The sequence below is a fragment of the Leptonychotes weddellii genome, chromosome 11 (genome assembly GCF_054177405.1).
Source record: "Leptonychotes weddellii isolate Sample4059 chromosome 11, ASM5417740v2, whole genome shotgun sequence".
NCBI classification, from domain to species: domain Eukaryota; kingdom Metazoa; phylum Chordata; class Mammalia; order Carnivora; family Phocidae; genus Leptonychotes; species Leptonychotes weddellii.
In genome coordinates, this window is record NC_138379.1 from 78,915,674 (window position 1) to 78,934,710 (window position 19,037).

General features: G+C 43.4%; 1 protein-coding gene across 2 annotated transcripts in view; it reads left to right on the forward strand.

Annotated features, from left to right (window-relative positions):
• LOC115942733 (uncharacterized) overlaps positions 1–19,037 on the forward strand; it is a 224,643-nt gene that overhangs the window by 31,880 nt on the left and 173,726 nt on the right. For both annotated transcript variants that reach the window (XR_014138882.1, XR_014138883.1), the window contains exon 2: positions 2,146–2,265. The gene's annotated coding sequence lies outside the window, so the exon portion shown is untranslated. The remainder of the gene's footprint in view (positions 1–2,145; positions 2,266–19,037) is intronic.

Sequence of the window (19,037 nt, forward strand, 5' to 3'; positions counted from 1 at the left end):
AAAAGCAAGATCCAGAACAGTTTCAACAACTCCAAAACATTCTTTCATGCTATTCCTTTGTAGTCATACCTTGCTCTCACCCCTTGTCCCTGACAATGCTGAGATGTTGAAAATCTTGTATAAATGAAATCATGCAAATAGAGCTTTTTGAGAAAGGTTTCTTTCACTCAGTATAATGCCCTTGGGGTTCATCCACATTGTTGTATGTATCCATAATTTACATTTTTTTTTTTTTAATGTTGAGTGGTTTTCTGTTCTATGGATATATATACCACATTTATTTTATACATTCACTGGTAGTAGGACATTTGGATCGTTCCCAGTTTGGGGTGATGACAGACAAAGCTGCTATAAATATCTATGTATGAGTGTTTGCGTGAGCCTAAGTTTTCTCTTCTCTAGGGTAGATCCCCAGGCCGGGGAGTGCTGGGTTGACTCCCTTCATAGGGATTTGCCTCCCATTTAGGAGCCTCAGTTGGTCCTACCCTGGGACTCCTGATGCTGTGTTCATACTTGCTGCCTTCCTTCTTCCTCAGATGAGCAGGCCCGTCTGCCAGTGTACTGCTGGCTCCATGTTCTTCCATCCCACCCACTTTCTGGCTAGGAGCTCCCAGCAGGTGATCAGACTAGAGCCCGTTTTCCTTAGTCTAAGTCTCTTCGGGCTCTGGATTTGCCCGGAATCAGATTATTGCACCAGCGCTATAGTTCCTCTGCTGGCTGATTGGCAAAGCTGGCTTCCAGCCTGTGCTGAGGGCGAAGCGGTAGGTGCAGGGGCAGAAGGACAAGTAAGTCAGGGAGGGAGGTAGTTGTGGCATGCTACCATTGTGGTGACAGCCTGACAAGGACACTTCATGTATTTGATGCTACACATATAGATAAAGGCTGTAATATTTTTGTGGAACCCTACAATATTGTGCTTGTCTTCTCAATTGTAGGCAAAGATGGGCTGTCTGGAAAGCTGGACTCAGCCTGGAGCCTGCTACCCAGATTGCTATTTTGTGAAGACTTCCGCATACAAATGACTCAGATGGAAACATTCAGAAATGATCTTGGAGGGCCATCTGGTCCTTGCTGGTTCTAAAAGCTTCATTCAGCCTGGTGGATGGATCCAGTACAAAAGATAGTGAGGGCCCTTCACTGAGGTTTAAATATGCTCCACGGACCGAGGCGAGAGGCTGACTTTAGAACTAGCTGATGCAGATGCTCAGGGGCCAACTGATGGCGCCTCCCCCTTCTAAGTCCGTGGAAGTCTGGTGAATGTTTAATTGATGATCATGCAGTTGCATGGAGGCTTCGAAACACACACACACACACACACACACACAGTTTTGCGTCATTGGGGAGCACGTGTTAATTTGTCTGGGTGTCTGAAACGAGTGGGAATGAGGCTGACCTAGCAGGTCAGGCAGTGAGGTCTGTCAGAGCCATGGGATCATGGTGATGTGTCATATTTAATCCGTGAGGACAGTGCTGCCAACCTTGCATTTTGGACAGTGGTGCTTATGGGCTTGCCGTGGGCACTCACTGGCCGCTTGCCTTTTGCCCTGAGGTATGGCTGTGTGTTCTGTGGCCAAGGGACGGGGAATGTCTCCTCGCTGGGAGGCTACCAGGCTTGGACGGGGATGGAATCCTATGCTCTCAGCCTCATCTGTGGGCTCTGATGGAGTCCAGAAGAGACTGGGCGTGTAGTGAGAGGGACACTGAGCACCAGGGAGCACAGGTTTGAGACAGCCACCTCATCTGGCCAAGCACATGAAGAGCCGGCTCCTCTTGTTCCTCTGGGCTCTAGTTTTCTCTTCTGACAGTGGCGTGAGGGGAGATGGGCGCGCATCCTTTAGTTTATGCAGACAGAACCACAAGACATCCTACATTATGACAACGTAATTCATGCTTTAATGCTTTCTCACTCCCTAGGATGAAACGTTACTGAGTCCAGGGGTTGTGCCTCATCTCCATGTACCCCCAGCCTTAGCACAGCGCTGAGCCCACAGATACAAGGAAAAGGGAGCTCATTAAATGCTAAGGAGAGAGGCATGTTGTTTGAAGGGCACCCATAAGCTGGGTGAGGTATATAGGTGTTGGGACAATGGGGAAATTATTTTCCCTTTACCTCAAGTAATCTGTCTTTCTTGTATTCCCTCTCAGTAAAGATGCTGCTGTTCCATCTTCCATTGTTCTCATCTTTCCAAGACTGTGGTGCTCCAGGAGATCTGCCCTGTGGAAGGGGAACCCAGATCTAGACTATTGGTCAGATGAAGTCAACTGGTAAGTCCTTCCCTGCGAGTTTAATGTTTCATTTCAAAAACTTATCAAATCACTACAAAGGCCACATTGGTCTGCATTGCCCCTGCCCGAAGACATGAAGCGAAACCTCTAACCAGTCAAAAGCAAAGGTTAATGATTTAGAACTTTTTAGGCTGTTCTGATAATGTTTCTTCTATCAAGATGGCACTTCAAGCGATGTCTAACTGTGGATGGAGAAATTGAACATTATTGGTTTTATGAACCTGTGGTGAGGCTTATGGTCTGCAAGAAAGACTCGATCGGGGTCCAGAGTTCACCATCTTTCTTCAGCAACGCTTTCCCTCTTTTCCTCTCAGGATCCAAGCTTTCACGCAGAATTTTAGCCTTTCTTTGTTAGTGGTTTTATAGGGGCTTCCCCTAGGGCGGTCCCTTGCGGTGTTTGCCAGGGCTAGAGATTTCCATTTGCTCCTGCTAAGTTTACTGATGGTGGTGATTGCAGTGCCTGTATTCTCTTATTTTTTTATTTTTTAGTAAATATACATGACATAAACATTACTATCTTAATAATTTTTTAACAAAGTTATTACAATATTATTGACTATATTTCCCATGCTATACTTTTCATCCCTGTGACTTATAATTGGAAGCTTGTACCTCTACCTCTCCTTCCTGATATCAACCCCCACCTCCCAATTTTCCTCCCCTTTGAAAACTACCAGTTTGTTCTCAGTGCTTACGAATCTGTTTCTGTCTTTTTTGTCTGTTCGTTTGTTTTGTTTTCTAGATTCCAGATACAAGTGAAATCGTATACTATTTGTCTTCAGTTTGTTGTGTTGTGACTGGCTTCTGTCATTTAGTATTATGTCCTCCAGTCCATCCATACTGTAGCATGTATGAGGATTTCCTTCTTTTGTAAGGCCGAGTAATATCCGATTGTATGTATAGACCACCTTTTATTTATCCATTCATCTGTCAGTGGACACTTGGGTCACTTCCACCTTTTGGCTCCTGTCAGTAATTCTGCTATGAACATGGATGTACAAATATCTCTTCAAGACCCTGCTTTCAATTCTTTTGGATATGTACCCACAAGTGCAATTGCGAAATCATAGGGTAGTTCTATTTCTAAGTATTAAAGGCACCAACGTACACTATTTACCAACTGGCTACATTATCTTACATTCCACCAACAGGGCATATGGCTTCCAGTTTCTCCATACTTTCTCCAATGCTTATTTTCTGCTTTTTTGGGGTGGCAACCATCTTAAAGAGAGGGAGGTAGTATTTCATTGTAGTGTAAGTTTTGCATTTCCTTGAGACGTGGTGATATTTTCATGTACTTACGGTCCATTTGTATGCATTATTTGCCAAAATTCAAGTCCTTTGCCCATTTTTGAATCGAGTTACTTGTTTTTGTTGAGTTGTAGGAGTTTTTCATCTATTCGGGATCCCTCATCAGATAGACGATTTGCAAATATTTCCTTCCATTCAGCGGATTGCCTTTTTGCTGATCATGCCATTTAATGCACAGAAGTTTTAAATTTTGATGTAGTCTGATTTATCTATTTTTTTTTTCTTTTTCCGCTTGGCTTTTGATGTTACATCCCAGAAATCATTGCCAAATCCAATGTAATGAAACTTTTCCCTATATTTTCTCTTAAGTGTTTTGTAGCTTTAGGCCTTATATTTAGGTCTTTGATTTATTTTATGTAGTACTTGTTTTTACCCTTCCCTAGACAGTGAGTTTCTTGAGCACAGAGGCTGTGGCTGTCCATCTGCATATTCTTGGCACTTAGGATATACCTGGAACAGAGTAGGTGATCAGTAAATTATAGCTGAAGGAAACAACTTTATCAGACATGATGAGACTACACCAAAGAATGTATTTATAGTGATTTGCCTTCTCCATATTAATTATAGCACACTGCCTTGGGGACCCATAAAGAAATCTCTAAATTAAAAAAGTAATACTTCTTGCAAGGGCTTTTTGGCATTTTATTTATTTACTTTTTCATTGAGGATATTTAATGGAATATTTGACTGTTTGTCATACTGGTTGTGGCCTTATCACACTTGACCTTGAATGCCTTTCTCATGAGCTCTGTGCACAGGTAGCTCTAGACTGATAAAACTGTGCAAAGAGATTGTTTCTCCTGTCCACATGGGTCCCCCAAACCCTGGGTCAATCAGTGGAAGAGGCGGGCACCCAGTCAACAGCTGACCAAGTTAGCTTCATGACCTGGGGCAAGTTTTCCACATCTCTGAGCCTCCTTCAGTTCCTTCATTTATATGAGAGTCCTAGTTCTAAAATTATCCATGTAGGTACTGGTGGTAGGATATTTCAAAGAGTAGAATTTTTTAAAATTTTATTTTATTATGTTATGTTAATCACCATACATTACATCATTAGAAGTAGAAATTTAAGTACCTTTGGGAAGAAACCAAGAGAAGATGGACCACAGTCTGGCTCGCAGAGAACCTTCCTACCCTAGAGATGATCTGAGAGTCAGGTGGGGAGAAGGCTGTACCCAGGGTCTGCAGAGATGTTCCTGCTTGCAACGCTTGCGCTGTCAGGGAAGGCGGTGAATTGAGAAAAAGTCCTATTATTGTTGTTGTCATTGCGTCAAGGACATGAACCCATTTCAGACATTCCAGAGTCAGCTGTCTTGTACTTGGGTGTGTGTGGTGGCACAACCAGTTTAAAAGATAAGAGGGCTCTTGGTTACACTGTTAGTTAAAGCTGTGAAGACTGCTCCTCCCCCCGCCCCCCCAATCCCATACATCCCACGTGTTTCTTGGTGAGTTTCAGCCATGTTTGAGAGACAGTTATGGCTCCATCCTCCCTGGTGGACTCCTCCACATGGTAGCCTATGGGTACTAGCATCTGATGCTGAGGTCTCCCTTCTGCCACAGCCATTCTTGGACCTTTCTGAGCCTGGACACTGGGTCATCTTTAGGGTGCCCATCAACAGCAAGGCCTAGCAAGGGCGTCAGGGAAATCTGGATTCTGATCTCTACTCTTTCCATCTAGATGAGGTTTGGGCAAGTGAATGACCCTCCCTAGGAATGGGCTTCGACAAGTGTGAAATAGTAGGGTTTTTATCTACTATTTTATATAGAGAATTGGGTTGTCGAAAGAGGGAAGAGTGGAAGGAACTAAGTTATCGAGCACCTTTTATATGCAACGTACTCAGCCAGCTGCTTATACAGTTTTGCTTAATGCTCACCTTAGGATGGGAAAATTGATGCTCAGAGAGGTTAGGTGACTTGTTCAGGGTCACACAGCTTGTACACGGCAGAATCAGGATTCTAATGCATATCTGGTGGATCTAAAGCCAGTGTTCTTTCTCCCACATCACTGGACCTTGGCATGGAATTAAATGGGTATATTCTGCACTGGCGGGAAACCCCTTTTCCCTCCTTCCCCTGCTCATGTTGCTAATTTGCTTTCCTTAGGGCACCTGAGAAGGAGGCTCTCAACCTTTGAGCCTTCTGTTGGCTTTTACCTTTGCTGAAGAGCAGATACCACCTATTTTTCCCAGAAGCTATATTTCCTAGAGAAAGAAGAAACTTTGGGTCAAATTGTCAAATGAGGAGCCAGGGGTGGGGGTGGGGGTGGATGCGGTGTAAAAATTGCCCCAAAGACAAAGAGCCAAGTACAAGTGAGGCTTCATTTATCTGTGATTCCAACTTGTGGTCGTTTCTTTTGCTCTCTTTTCCTTTTTCTAAACATATTGTTCGGAAACTCATTCTTGCTGGGGGCCCTGGTGAGTGTTATGGTGTCCAGATTCCTGCTCTGGGGCCCTGGATTCACAAAGGCCAAGTTGACGTCCATTCTGCATCTGGCTTATTTGATGCCAGAGGAGCGCTGAGGTCTCCTGAGAGAGCCAGGAGAGATTTGCCTCCTGCAGAGGTTTGGATAAGCCCCAGCTAATCTCCATGGCTTCTTAAGGGCACACCTGCTTGTCTGCCAGCCAGCAGCCTCCTCGCTCATTTCCCGTGGGACGGCTGGGGTCAGAGGGCCTCCAGAAAGCCTTTTATCCCCCACCACCCCACCAGGCCCCCCTCAGCAGCACCTGGGTCCACACATAAGACTTTCTTTGAGGGGAGGTCTAGACGTTGTCCCTCCCAGAATGGGGGCTGGTGCCCTTTTCCTTCTTTTTGAGGCAGCTTGCTTGTTCCTTCCTTCTAAATAAGCATTTAATTCAAGCTTTATCATGCATGGCTCGAACTTTATCCCACTGGGGCCAAGCTGATCTGAGTTAGTTTCTGGGCTGCTGAGCTGTGAACACATAGTAGGTGCTCAGTAAAGAAAGATGAGGTCTGGTGATGATCTGCTTGGGACTCCATGAAAGATCCACTGTCATTTTCTATCTGTCTCATCGCTGGGATGTGATAGTAACACCCATAATATAACATGTCAGAGAATTCAAGTCATTTCTGGTCAGCCGTGGGAGTTAGGGATTCTCTCCTTCCTCCTTTCCCAAATCACATTGTCCTTCTGAATTATCTTTTAGGAGTAGCTAGTAGTGAAGTTGATTTGTATTCTATAAGCATTCTGCTTAGGATGGGCAGTCAGGGACTGTTGTTTGACATAGGAAGCTCCCAGGTGTTGCCTTCTTTCTTTTTTTCTTTCTTTCTTTCTTTCTTTCCTTCCTTCCTTCCTTCCTTCCTTCCTTCCTTCCTTCCTTCCTTCCTTCCTTCCTTCCTTCCTCCGCCCTCCTTCCTCCCTCTTTCTTCCCTCTCTGTCTCTGTCTCTCTCTTTATTTTTTTGTATGTCAAATGGAAGCATGATCATTTTTGAAGAGAGTGCTATGAATGACAATCTGTAAGGGTATGGCTGAAAAGAATCTAAAAAAACTGTGATCCTCTCTTCCTTTGAACTCACCAATTGTTCTGCAGGTTTGTAATTCCGCTTGTCCCTAATTCCACTAATATTTGTTAAGCCCTTCTTCTAAGTCCCTGGGCTGAGTAAGGGGATGAATCCAGCCCCATGGAAACCAGTTTACCTAGGAAGATAGGCCACTAGAATTACATGAGAGAGCCGTGTGTGGGTTGAGGGCGTATTTGAGCATTAAAGAAGGGAGCGGGATAAATAAGCCTCAATTCCTCTGATTGTGGGCATGATATCACAAGCTTCGCCATTCTTCAGTTATCTTCCCAAACCGTGCTGGGTATGCAGTGTCATCTCCGTATAATAGACGAGGAAATAGAAGCTCAAAGGATTGAGTCATTTGCCAAGTTGGTTGTCGTGCAAAGATGATAGCCCGTGATACAACTAGGATTTGGAAACCCAGTTATAATTTGAACCCAGCACTGGATCTGAACAACCCTCGGGTTCAATCCTATTCTATCAACACAGAAAAGCCACTGTCATGGAGGCGGAGAATTCTGTGTAGGGAGCCACTTGAAACAGTTAATACTGTAAAGTGATTAAAAAAGGGGTGGGAAGGGTGGGGTGGCTGGTGATGGACATTGTGGAGGGTATGTGCTATGGTGAGCACTGTGAATTGTGTAAGACTGTTGAATTACAGACCTGTACCTCTGAAACAAATAATACATTGTATGTTAAAAAAAAAAAAAGAAGAAGATAGCAGGAGGGGAAGAATGAAGGGGGGGAAATCGGAGGGGGAGACGAACCATGAGAGACTATGGACTCTGAGAAACAAACTGAGGGTTCTAGAGGGGAGGGGGGTGGGGGGATGGGTTAGTCTGGTGATGGGTATTAAGGAGGGCACGTTCTGCATGGAGCACTGGGTGTTATGCACAAACAATGAATCATGGAACACTACATCAAAAACTAATGATGTAATGTATGGTGATTAACATAACAGATTAAAAATAAAATAAATAAATAAAAATAAAAAATTTTTTTTGATTTTATTTTTTTAAAGGGGAACACATGTAAAGATAATTTACCAGCTAACTGCTCCTCTTCCCTTGCAGTGTGGATTGTATACATAGCAGGGTATGTGGTGACTTGGAACTATGGGGTTTAATTATTTTAGCTGGAGCACGCTACCTCTTCCTCCGCTTGCGGCATCCCCGTTAGGATACCTCCTGCTCGCCGGAATGCTTTGGCATTGTCTCTGCCTGATATGTACACAAATGGATATTCCACACCTGCCTTTTCCCTAGTGGAGCACACAAATAGCAAGCAGACAGACACTATCTGAGAGTCTGCAGCTCAGGGCCCATAATATTGTGGCAGAGAGTAGAAAATAAAGCAGCCAGTGCTGGGTGCAGGATAATAGCATAATAGGATAAGTGTGAGAGAGTCAGGAGGCGGTAATGGCCCTGGAGATGTAGAAATTCTGGGAAAGTAGGGCGGTATGAAAGCAGAGACGCCATCTGGGGGATTCAGGCAGTTGTGAGAGACTCTGAATGACACAATATGGAGATTTGTTACACAACACACCAAATAGTAGTAAAGTAATCATCTGGCCTTACAATCGTCAGACATACTTTGTTTGAAATGCCACATTCCTGGCCACCAACACTGGGGTAGCCATGGATAAATGGCAAGGGTATGAATTGACTCTTCGTCCAAGCCAGTTAATGTTGCAGAAAGTGAGAATCTGAAGAATCGATGACTCCTTTCTTCCCTAGATGGACTCTGCACTCAACCAGCAGGGGGCACTACCCATGCCCTCACCACTTCTTCAAGGACAAGAAACAGGTAGATCAGAAGGGATTGAGAAAGAAACTCCACTTTCCTGAGTGAGTTTGTATTGTGCTGGGTGTGATGGTTGGCTTTTCGTGTAGATCATCTCATATGTTCCTCATCTTGCCCCTTTGAGGTTGGTGGCATCATTCTGATTTTAAAGATGAAGACCCCGAGCCTCAGGGAAGGACTTGTCTAACTTTCCAAGGTTGGGGAGCCAGGATTCTCATTTGGGTCTGGATGACTCCCAGGTCCCTGCTCTTTCTGCTACATGCTGTGTTTCCAGAGGTGGACCCATCCCTGAGCGCACTTTGTCTGCTCATTTGAGATCCTTTCCCAAATAGACATTATCCATGAAAGTTTCTTTTGACATGAAATGCTTCTCTTTAAGTCTCTGGAAAGCTGGAATCAACTAACCGACCAACTAATCAACTAATCAACTTTCAAGTAATTGGAGTGATTTTTCTCTATGTCAATTTTAGACGAGAGAGACAGAGGAGAGGCAAACCACTTAGTTAAGGAGTTTTGACAAAGCATTAACTTCTTGAGTTTACATTCATCTCGGTACAATCTCTCAGCTCAATATTCTGTACCTTCTACTCTATTGAACTATGACTGCTAAAGTTTACAGTGATGACCCAGAGGTGTGGCCAAGATCTAAATCATTAAAGAGGACCAAAGAAAAGCATAGAAGAAAGAGTACTGATTTTGAATGTCATAAGATTATAGACGTGCGTCCCTGGGCAGCCATATAGGTCCTGGCCCTGGGCAAACTGATCACTGTAACCTCAGTTCCATCAGCTGGAAGGTAGGTGTGTGGTACCACAAAAGGTGGTTGTGAGAAATCAATAAGCTAACGTGTGGATAAATCATCTAGCACAGGGAGTTACACATTGGCCCTGCTGAGTAAATCCTAGTTTCCTTCCTAAGGCAGAAGAGTAATTTTTAACCACAAGTAGAACAAAATAGATACTGGTCATTTTGAAGTTTTTCCATTTTTACCACTAGTGCTGTATCTGTGAAATGGGTCAAGAGGATTGGGGAGCCACAGAGCATTTGCGTCCGCAGAAGGGCCCTGACAGCGTGCTCCCAATGTAGAGTTTAAGTCCTGGCAATGGACTCTGCCTTTTACATTATTTTTGCTTCTGTTGGTGTAGGTTCTCAAAACAATATGTCATATATTGAACAACAATAATAAAAACAAAAATATGGAGGTGTGAGCAACCCGCAGTAGAATTTGCCAGTTTATCCCCTTAATTCGACAACTCAACTTTCTCCGAGCAGACTTAGCCAAGAGGAGCAAATAGCACAATACTAGGCTACAATCTCCATGCCCTCTGCATTTCCCTGTAATCCATTGTTCTGTGGCTCCAGCCTCCACCCAGACAGCTCGATGGACTTTAGAAATATATGTCCTTGTTTCTATGCATCAAGATGGGTCAAGTGCACACTAGTGACCCCGACATGATGAAGACCATGAGGAAGAGAAAGGCCTAGAGAAACATACTTAGTTGCAGTTACAAGTCAGCCCCATACGGAGATGTGTGGCGTGGAGTTAAGGCCGCTTTCTGACCTTGTAGTGAGTCAGCCTTGGTGTGAGTCTTGGGGTTACCATGTACAATCCTGGGATGTTAGGAATGTGGCTTAACAGCTCTAAGCCTTAGTTTCCTTAGTAGTGAAATGGACCTGGCTCGTGTAATAAGTTCTCAGTAGGTTTAAGTCATTAAATACAATTTGCTTTCTGTTTATCCTGCTCTTCGTAACTTCATTTAGCTACCTCCTAATCTCTTCTGAGACTGAGGTATACTTTATTCTCATCATTCTCAAAATAGTTCATACTCTCAGTGTTTTCTCCTTGAATCGGCCAGATGGGCGCTAAGCTATTGGGGGTTTCTCAGTCGCAGACAGCACAAGGGCTGGAAGACCACCCCTGGCTCCTGGTATTTCTCTCTCCCCCATCCTCCCCTCCCGCGGAGAGAGGAGGGTATCCCAGGGGCAATGCCAGTATGGCAGATGGAAGGCTTCCGTCGGGAGACCTGAGCATGGAGAGCATTTTATTTGAACTTGCAATGATTTGTTTCTCACTGCAGACGTTACTCCTTAGCATTATTGATCTCCTCTGTCTACTGAGCCCCGTCAGACGTCTTTGACCCTGGTTTGTACCAGGAGCAGTCAAGGGGCCGCCTGAGACTGTCTGGCATTGTGATTGAATTCAGTTCCTCTTAATGTTTGCATGTGCTGGGCGCCTGGGTGGCTCAGTTGGTTACGCGGCTGCCTTCGGCTCAGGTCATGATCCTGGAGTCCCGGGATCGAGTCCCGCATCGGGCTCCCTGCTCGGCAGGGAGTCTGCTTCTCCCTCTGACCCTCCTCCCTCTCATGCTCTCTGTCTCTCATTCTCTCTCTCTCAAATAAATAAATAAAATCTTTAAAAAAAAAAAAATGTTTGCATGTGCTGTGTTGTTCTGCCTTGAAATGGTTCTGCCTTGTGTCAGGGCAGGTGGGGTCCAGAGTCCACCTCCTTTCTGTCCTGCTTCTCACTACAGTAACGGCTTCCCTCCTTTGGAATCTCTTTCCTGCATGACCCCTGCTGTCCCGGGGAAGGAGGGGCTCTTGAAGCTTGCGTATCTTCTCCAAGAATTTGGCCAGTATAGTTTCCGAGTGGAACTAGGAGGGGCTGGAGAAGACATCAGTGAATCCACACATAGAAGCAGAAATGATAAGGTGAGAGAAGGGGAGGAAAAAGGGAGTCTAGACTAAAAGCCGGGGTGCTGTCCTTTTTCTTTGTTTCTTCTTAGAGTTGAAAGTTTTCCTGAAGTATTTTCAAGGGCGTTAATGAGAAAAGATGTCAGGGGAGTTTTTTTCTTTACCTTTTTTTTTTTTTTTTTTAAAGATTTTATTTATTTATTTGAGAGAGAGAGAATGAGATAGAGCATGAGAGGGGGGAGGGTCAGAGGGAGAAGCAGACCCCCCGCCGAGCAGGGAGCCCAATGCGGGACTCGATCCCAGGACCCCAGGACCATGACCTGAGCCGAAGGCAGTCGCTTAACCAACTGAGCCACCCAGGCGCCCTTTTTTCTTTACCTTTATCATTCAAAGAACAGCTAGCGATATTAGTCCCCCCAAAGCGTTCTTGCCCATCAAATACCTCTACTCCGGCTTGCCACATTTCCTGAGCCCAGACCCATTTCTTTTCTCTTTTAATTTGGATCCAGGCCACCTGCCCTTTGTGCTGTCTCACGATTATTGCTTCCAGACACTTTGAAGCCCTAAGGTCACTCAGAGAGAAGAGTAATATCCCTGGGGGAGGTAGACCAGCCCTGCTTGAAACATTTAATTTTCATAACAGAGTGATGATAACTTGAATAAGGAGCAAGTATATTGCAGAGAATTAGGCTCCTGGTCCACAGAGAGGGGATCAATAAAGGCTCTGTGTGCATGGTGAAGTAAATCAAAGAGTTGGGGTAATTACTTAAGAAATTTGCTCCAAAACCTCTGCTCAGGAGGGGCTTAATTTGATTGCTTACTTTAAATTTATTGTCTATTCAGTTCATCAACTCAATCAGATTCTACTTGTGTGTGTGTGTGTGTTTTCCAGAAGGGTGGAGATAGAGTGATGATCTTCTACCAATAATTTCATCTTTATTCTAAAATCCATTTCATTGCAGAACTGACAATATTATCAAAATTGTGAACAAATCAGTGTATTACATTATGGTTTCTAGAAGGTGAAAGACAAATAGTTGGCTACCACACCATAACCCTTAGTAGAGTTTTCCCTGTATGATATAATCATTTTATGTTTTTGCTGGCATGGCTAGCACCAAGCATCCCAGTACATCACGTGCACTCTGTTGCTCTAACTTGTTGCCATGACAACCTCAACATTCTCCCACAGTAACAAAATTTAAATATGTATCTATGAATTTGAAGAAACATTAAACCCTCCTAGCATCATTCTGTTTCCTATAGCATTCTGAGATGATTTCCATAATAACAATTACTGGATATAATTTCACGAGATGCAATTCATAGTTAATCTTTTCCTTGAAAAGCACAAAATAATCAGGCTCTTTCATAGGCAAATGGGTGAATGCCCTATTTAGTTATTCATCATCTCTTGAATGGATATATATGCCACTGTGTTAGGCTTATGTATTAGTTAGGGCATGCTCCAGTAACAAATAGACCCTAAAACATATGCAAATTTTTTTTAAAAATGGAAGTATATTTCTCCTTCTTGTACTAGTCCAATACATGGTTTCTAGTCCACAGTAGCTTTCTTCCATGCAATGATTCCTGAGCCCTAATTAAGCTGGCAGTGTCTTGACTCATCAAGGTTTGTACCCAGCTGGTAGCGGGCAAAAGAGAGTTTGGATGTATGATACGTTACAGAAACCTCAAGGTGAAGTACATCACTTCGGCTCACATTCCACTGACTGAACCTAGTCCTATGGCCACACCTAGATAAAAAGGGAGCTGGAGAAAGCAGTTCCTGGCTTGGCAGGAATGTCTCAGCTGCAACTCTGTGTTAGAGAGGGAGAATCATGAGTGTTAGTAGATAGCTAGCTAGCTCTTCCACTGTGTAGTTAAATAGAAGAAGAGAACATGCCTCAAACACATGAGGGTTTCACAGTTTTGGGGGAGAAAGTCATGTAACCTGTAAGTGCTGTAGTGAAGGGGTGAGCCCAGTGACATGGGAGTGACTACTTCTGCTTGGCAGGGTTGGGAAGGTTGGTGGCATTGTCTTTATGGTAGCTATACCTTGGACTGACAAGGAGAACCATCTTATAGTAATTTTTAAATAACAGACTTGCTTAAAAGCATATATGTGGGAGTGGGAGGCCGGAGGAGATAGGAATGAAGAGGAATAATTAGATAATGTCATTGTCCCGGCTGGTTCTTAAGCGATAAGCCTGTATTTGTCCCTCACCCTCCACTTGCCTGATCACGAGTGGGTGACCTTGATGAGACATGTTCAGCACAGTATCTGTGGTTCCTTTTAATCTCCTGTCAGTTGCTATCACTGTCAGCATGACCTAGCTCTAGTGAAAAATTCAGCTTTCATTTCAGCCTTCCCAGGAATGTTAAATTATGATGAAATGTCAGGATGGGAGGAAACCATAAACACTGTGGACACATTACTTAAGGGGGTGATTGAAGGACACTGAGATCTCTTCCTTCAACATTGCAAGGACTAAGAAGACCTGTATTTGGACCTTCTGGATCTTTCTACAGTCTGAGTTGCTATAGCTTGTCACGTGAGCACTGTCTTTCCCTAGTGCTGATCGCTGTTGTAGTCTAGCCAGGTGAATTGCAATGCACATTCACTTGCCTGGAGGAGAAATGACCTCCAGTTGCCAGTTGACCAAAGGGCACAAGACTCCAGACATAGCTTTTGCTGGTGAGTGGGGGCGATTGGTGGGTTTGTGGTTGTAATGTTCTTTGGGGTCTGTTCATGAAACAGATACCAAAATGAAATGGTCTCCATGAAAATGTTTTGAAAAGTTTACAATGACTTCAAGGTACAGAGTAATTGTTACCCATATTTCAAATGGAGACTTTCCCTAGTGACATTTATGTGAAGCACTTCAACCAATCTCTCTTATCTAAGGAAAAGCAGAAGTTGGGTTTGTGTGAAACATTTTTAGTGATTCTATGGGATGCTAGTCAACCACAGTGAGCATGGCAAGAGATTGAGATGGCTAAAAAAAAAAAGACATCATCCTCAAGTATTTGGAGTTTAGGAGAAAACCAATAAACACAAAATAACTGATAAAATATGAATGCAAATATATAAATAGGCAATAGAAATTGAGGCAGGTATTCAGATAAATTGGATCAAAACCCCTTACCTATGAATTACCGTACATTTTTATATATTTTGTCATATAACAGATTAGTTTTTTCTTTTTTAAGGATTTTTAAGGAAGAGAATTGCATAGTTTTATTTGGTTTTCAGCTCTTGGCCCTTAGGTCCTTTGCTTCTTCTTTACTCCAAAATAGTCACTTGACAGCCTGAGCCTTTGTTTGTATAAATCCATAAGTGGATAGCTGAAATGATGTCCCACATCCCATATTTTTCTACAGGTCTTGGATACTAAGGGTACGCACTGAGGATTTGTTCGTTTTATTATGATGGCTTGTGAAATACCTCACATTTGATTAATTGCATGGTGGAAGCTTTAATCATGATATGACCCCTCTGCCCCCCCGCCCCCTTTCCTCTAAGCTCTACTTCCTTAAGGTTCTAGATCTCAAAAAAAGACCAAATCTCTCCCCCACTCTTTTAATTTATGCCTGTTATACTAATGACATACTGGTTGAACAATATAATCTTTTTACTGAGACTTTATTTTCTGTTTTGATTGTTGATGGGATAGGGGACCCCAAATTTCTAAGGTATCATGGGCTCTAAAGTTACTTACCTCGACTCTGCCCAGAAAAGGATGCAAGCCAAGATTCCACTAATGATAGATGTTTCATTTGATGAACTGGGGCCAGGGTGCATAGAGTAGGCTGTCAGGGCTCAGGCAGCACAGAAAACCACTGCACGGTGTGTGGGTCAGTAAGAGGACAGCTGACATTGTTTCAGGAGCTTCTCCATGTGCTCAACAGGAAGCCTTTCCAAGGAGGGATGGAATGTTCCAGTGGTGTCCACCTCATAGAATAATCTCGTGATTTTCTTGTGAGGTCATTGAATTCTATAATTTCACAGTTGTAGGTGATATGAGAAGTCATTTAGCCTGACTTTCCAACGACTGAAAGGCTTCCCCATATGGAATTCTTGAATAAGGGCCATTCAGCCTCTGTGTGGACCCCGAAGTCATGTCAACAAGAACATGCTGTCCTTTTATCTCTCTCCCAACTAATTATAAGTTTCAAGAAGAGCTCTGAGTGGCTAATGTTAAGATCAGCTGGCTAATGTGGATACCAACCAGAGTTTTAATTATAGCTGTGGCAAATTTTCTACATTTAGCGTTGATGAGGATCTACAGACTGTTAACTGCTTTGATAATAAGAAAGCAGCCTGCAGTGCTGGAAAAAGAAAACCTCTTCACTATCGCATATGGAGCCAATTTGAGGCCTTTCTCAAACGTGGAGTGCCCCTTTTCTGGAGATGTTTGAATGTGGATTGATAACCAGTCTGGAAAAGAGTTAGGAGCACTGAGTGACGCAGATAGCTAGTCATCAATTCTTAATCTTATCCCTCTTTTTTGTGTCCTAGTCTTTTCTTCCCTTCTAATGCCAGTTCTTCGTTTTCTCCTATTCTTTTCCACTCCGATCTGTTCTCCTCTAGATAGTCACCTTTTGAGTAACTGTGACAATTAAAAATTCTAGACTATCTTTACCCATTCTTATCACACATATTGCTAATAAGGAATGTGTGTATCTGGGGGGGCAAACCAATTATGAATTTATCTTCTGCAAAATCAATTTTAGAGGGGTGTATGCATGTGCATGCATGCACGTGCACGTGTGCCTTTGTGTGTGTAGAGAGGAATAATAATAATAATCAAATACACATGTTTTAGAATTAACATCTCACTAAACTTTTCCATAGCAATGTTCCTCTACATTTAGGACCAGCCATCTAGAATACATTATGCCTTATATTTTTATGGCCTTAGAAAAAAGTATAAAATATGCCAATCATGAATTTGCTGTTTTTAAAAGTCCCAGAACATCAACACTAAGTCTTATTAGTCAGTGTCACATTGTTTTTGCAGCTCACCTGGACTAGGCTGTATCCCATCTTGTGCAGATCAGCTGGTGGCTGCTTTCGGGGCTTACTCAGGTATCTGTTTAGCTAGCTAGCACTTGGAAAATGGCAGTGATAGATGATCATGTACTTCTTGGGAGCTCAAGTGTATTTCCAGGGGTCAAGCACTGAGCGGCCTGCTGATGCTGTGTAAAGGCGGAAATCAGGAGCCACAAGGCAGGACAATAGAAAAGGCTGAAAGTTAAGTAGGGGGCAGATTGGGCCTGATCTGGGAGGTGCTGAGTCACAGGACCTTGTTCTCTTGTGCTTTCTAACAAATAGTCTTTCACAGCAGTTCATGAACTTGGTGGAACACGTAACCTTGGAACCTAGGGGTGCAGGCCCTTTGAGAGAGCTCTGGTTCTTCCGTAGCTGCTTGTGTCAGAGTGAAATGTGGTGGAAATCCTAGAAGAAAGCTCCTTCATTGTCCCTGAGACACATTTTTGTCATCTTTCTCCCTCAGAGGCATTTTCTGTAATTATCTGCTTTGCCACTTAAAAAGCCCTTTACTGGCATTCACTAATGAAGCTCACAGTTCCATGGATTGTGCTCCCCATTTTTCAGAGCTTGGGTTATTAGATGCAGAGAGGTTAGGGTAATTGCCCAAGAGCAGACTGTTTCCATCTGAAATGAACCTAGACATTGAAGATGCTAGCTCTAAAACGTTATTCCTTTTCTGGGTCCGAATTGCAATTCTTTTATGTATGACTTATGGAGTAATTTATTTATTCGTTCAACACACATTTACTGCATATCATTTTGTACTAGTGTGATGGCAGAGAAATTAATATATAAAGTATAATGTGGTCTCCACCATCAAGGACTTCAGACTGAAAGAGGAGAGTGATGTGAATAAAAATAATTATAAATGGCATGACTGATGTAGTAAGAGAGGAATAGATGAACAGGTGCAGGTGACAGAGCCCCGACTCTGCCTTGGGCACTTAGGAGGCCAGAGGAGGCGGTCAGAGTCCCAAAGCGTTAGTAGGAGTTTGCCAGGCTTCCCAAAAGGGGACATGGCATCTCCATAATGAGCTGTCTAGGCAGTGTCCAGGAACATCCTTGCTTCTTTTCCTAGAACCCTCCTTGCCGAGGTCAGAACCAGCTGATGTGAGCAGCCTCATTGTCCCTCCATATCAAAATGTCTCTGTATCTCCATCTGTCTCCTCTTCCTTCTTTTTTTTTTAAAGATTATTTATTTATTTATTTATTTATTTATTTATTTATTTATTTGACAGAGAGAGACAGCGAGAGAGGGAACACAAGCAGGGGGAGTGGGAGAGGGAGAAGCAGGCTCCCGGCCGAGCAGGGAGCCCGATGTGGGGCTCGATCCCGGGACCCTGGGATCACGACCTGAGCTGAAGGCAGTTGCTTAACGACTGAGCCACACAGGCGCCCCTCCTCTTTCTTCTTGAATCAGAGGCAGAAGGGCACTCCTCTTTGCCAAGGCTAGAGCTCCCGCTAGAGCCACCCCACACAAGCTGTCCATATTCTCTGCTCATTCATAAATCGCTCACAACTGTCTCTTGCATCTTTGCTCTTTCTCCACATTGTAATTCCATTCTGATAACAAATAAGGGACCCTTGTCTGGGAGGGGAAGGATCCTTTGCACTAACATTCCTCTCTTGTCTTCCTTTTGTTACTACTCTTTTCAAAAGTTAAGTCTACAGTGATTAGAGTTACTTTCCTACAAACCCTTGTCGTTTGGCTTTACCTTCCACCCTCCATGGGATCTCTCTCCCTTCACTGCACTCCTCACTGTGCCTCATGCTGGTTGTTCTCAAGGCTCCTCTGCTTTTCCATCAGTGTAATATTTGACATGACTAGCCACTACCTCCCTGCTTTCTTTAAAACTCTTTCCTCTGGTTTCCATGACACAGCATGCTACAGCTTCTCTTCATTGTTCTCTTTCCTTGATGTTCCCATTTGGATTTGATAACTCTTATCAGCTCTTCTTTTGGTACTTTTATGATTTTTATTTCTCCTGAGTCTTATCATATGTCGGCTTGCCTTATAAACATTCTTTTCAAGAACTGTATCTGATTTGTTATGACAGCAGCCTGAGCCAAACAGCCTGTGTTTGAATCCTGGCTTTGCGGTGTGGCCTTGGGTAAATTACTTAACCTCTCTGTGCTCAAGTTTTCTTACCTGCAAACTGGGGATAATGATACTTTTCTTATAGTGTTGTTGTGCAAATCCAGGGAGTCAAAACATATGAAGTGTTTAGAATAGTGACTGACTCATGGTAGAGTCTAAAAGTGTTAATTAGCTGTATTTGCATCTACCATGGCACCGAGCTCAAGAACAATATTAATATTGCTTATACACATTTATTTAAAAGGTAAACCATTATAAATAATACACATTGT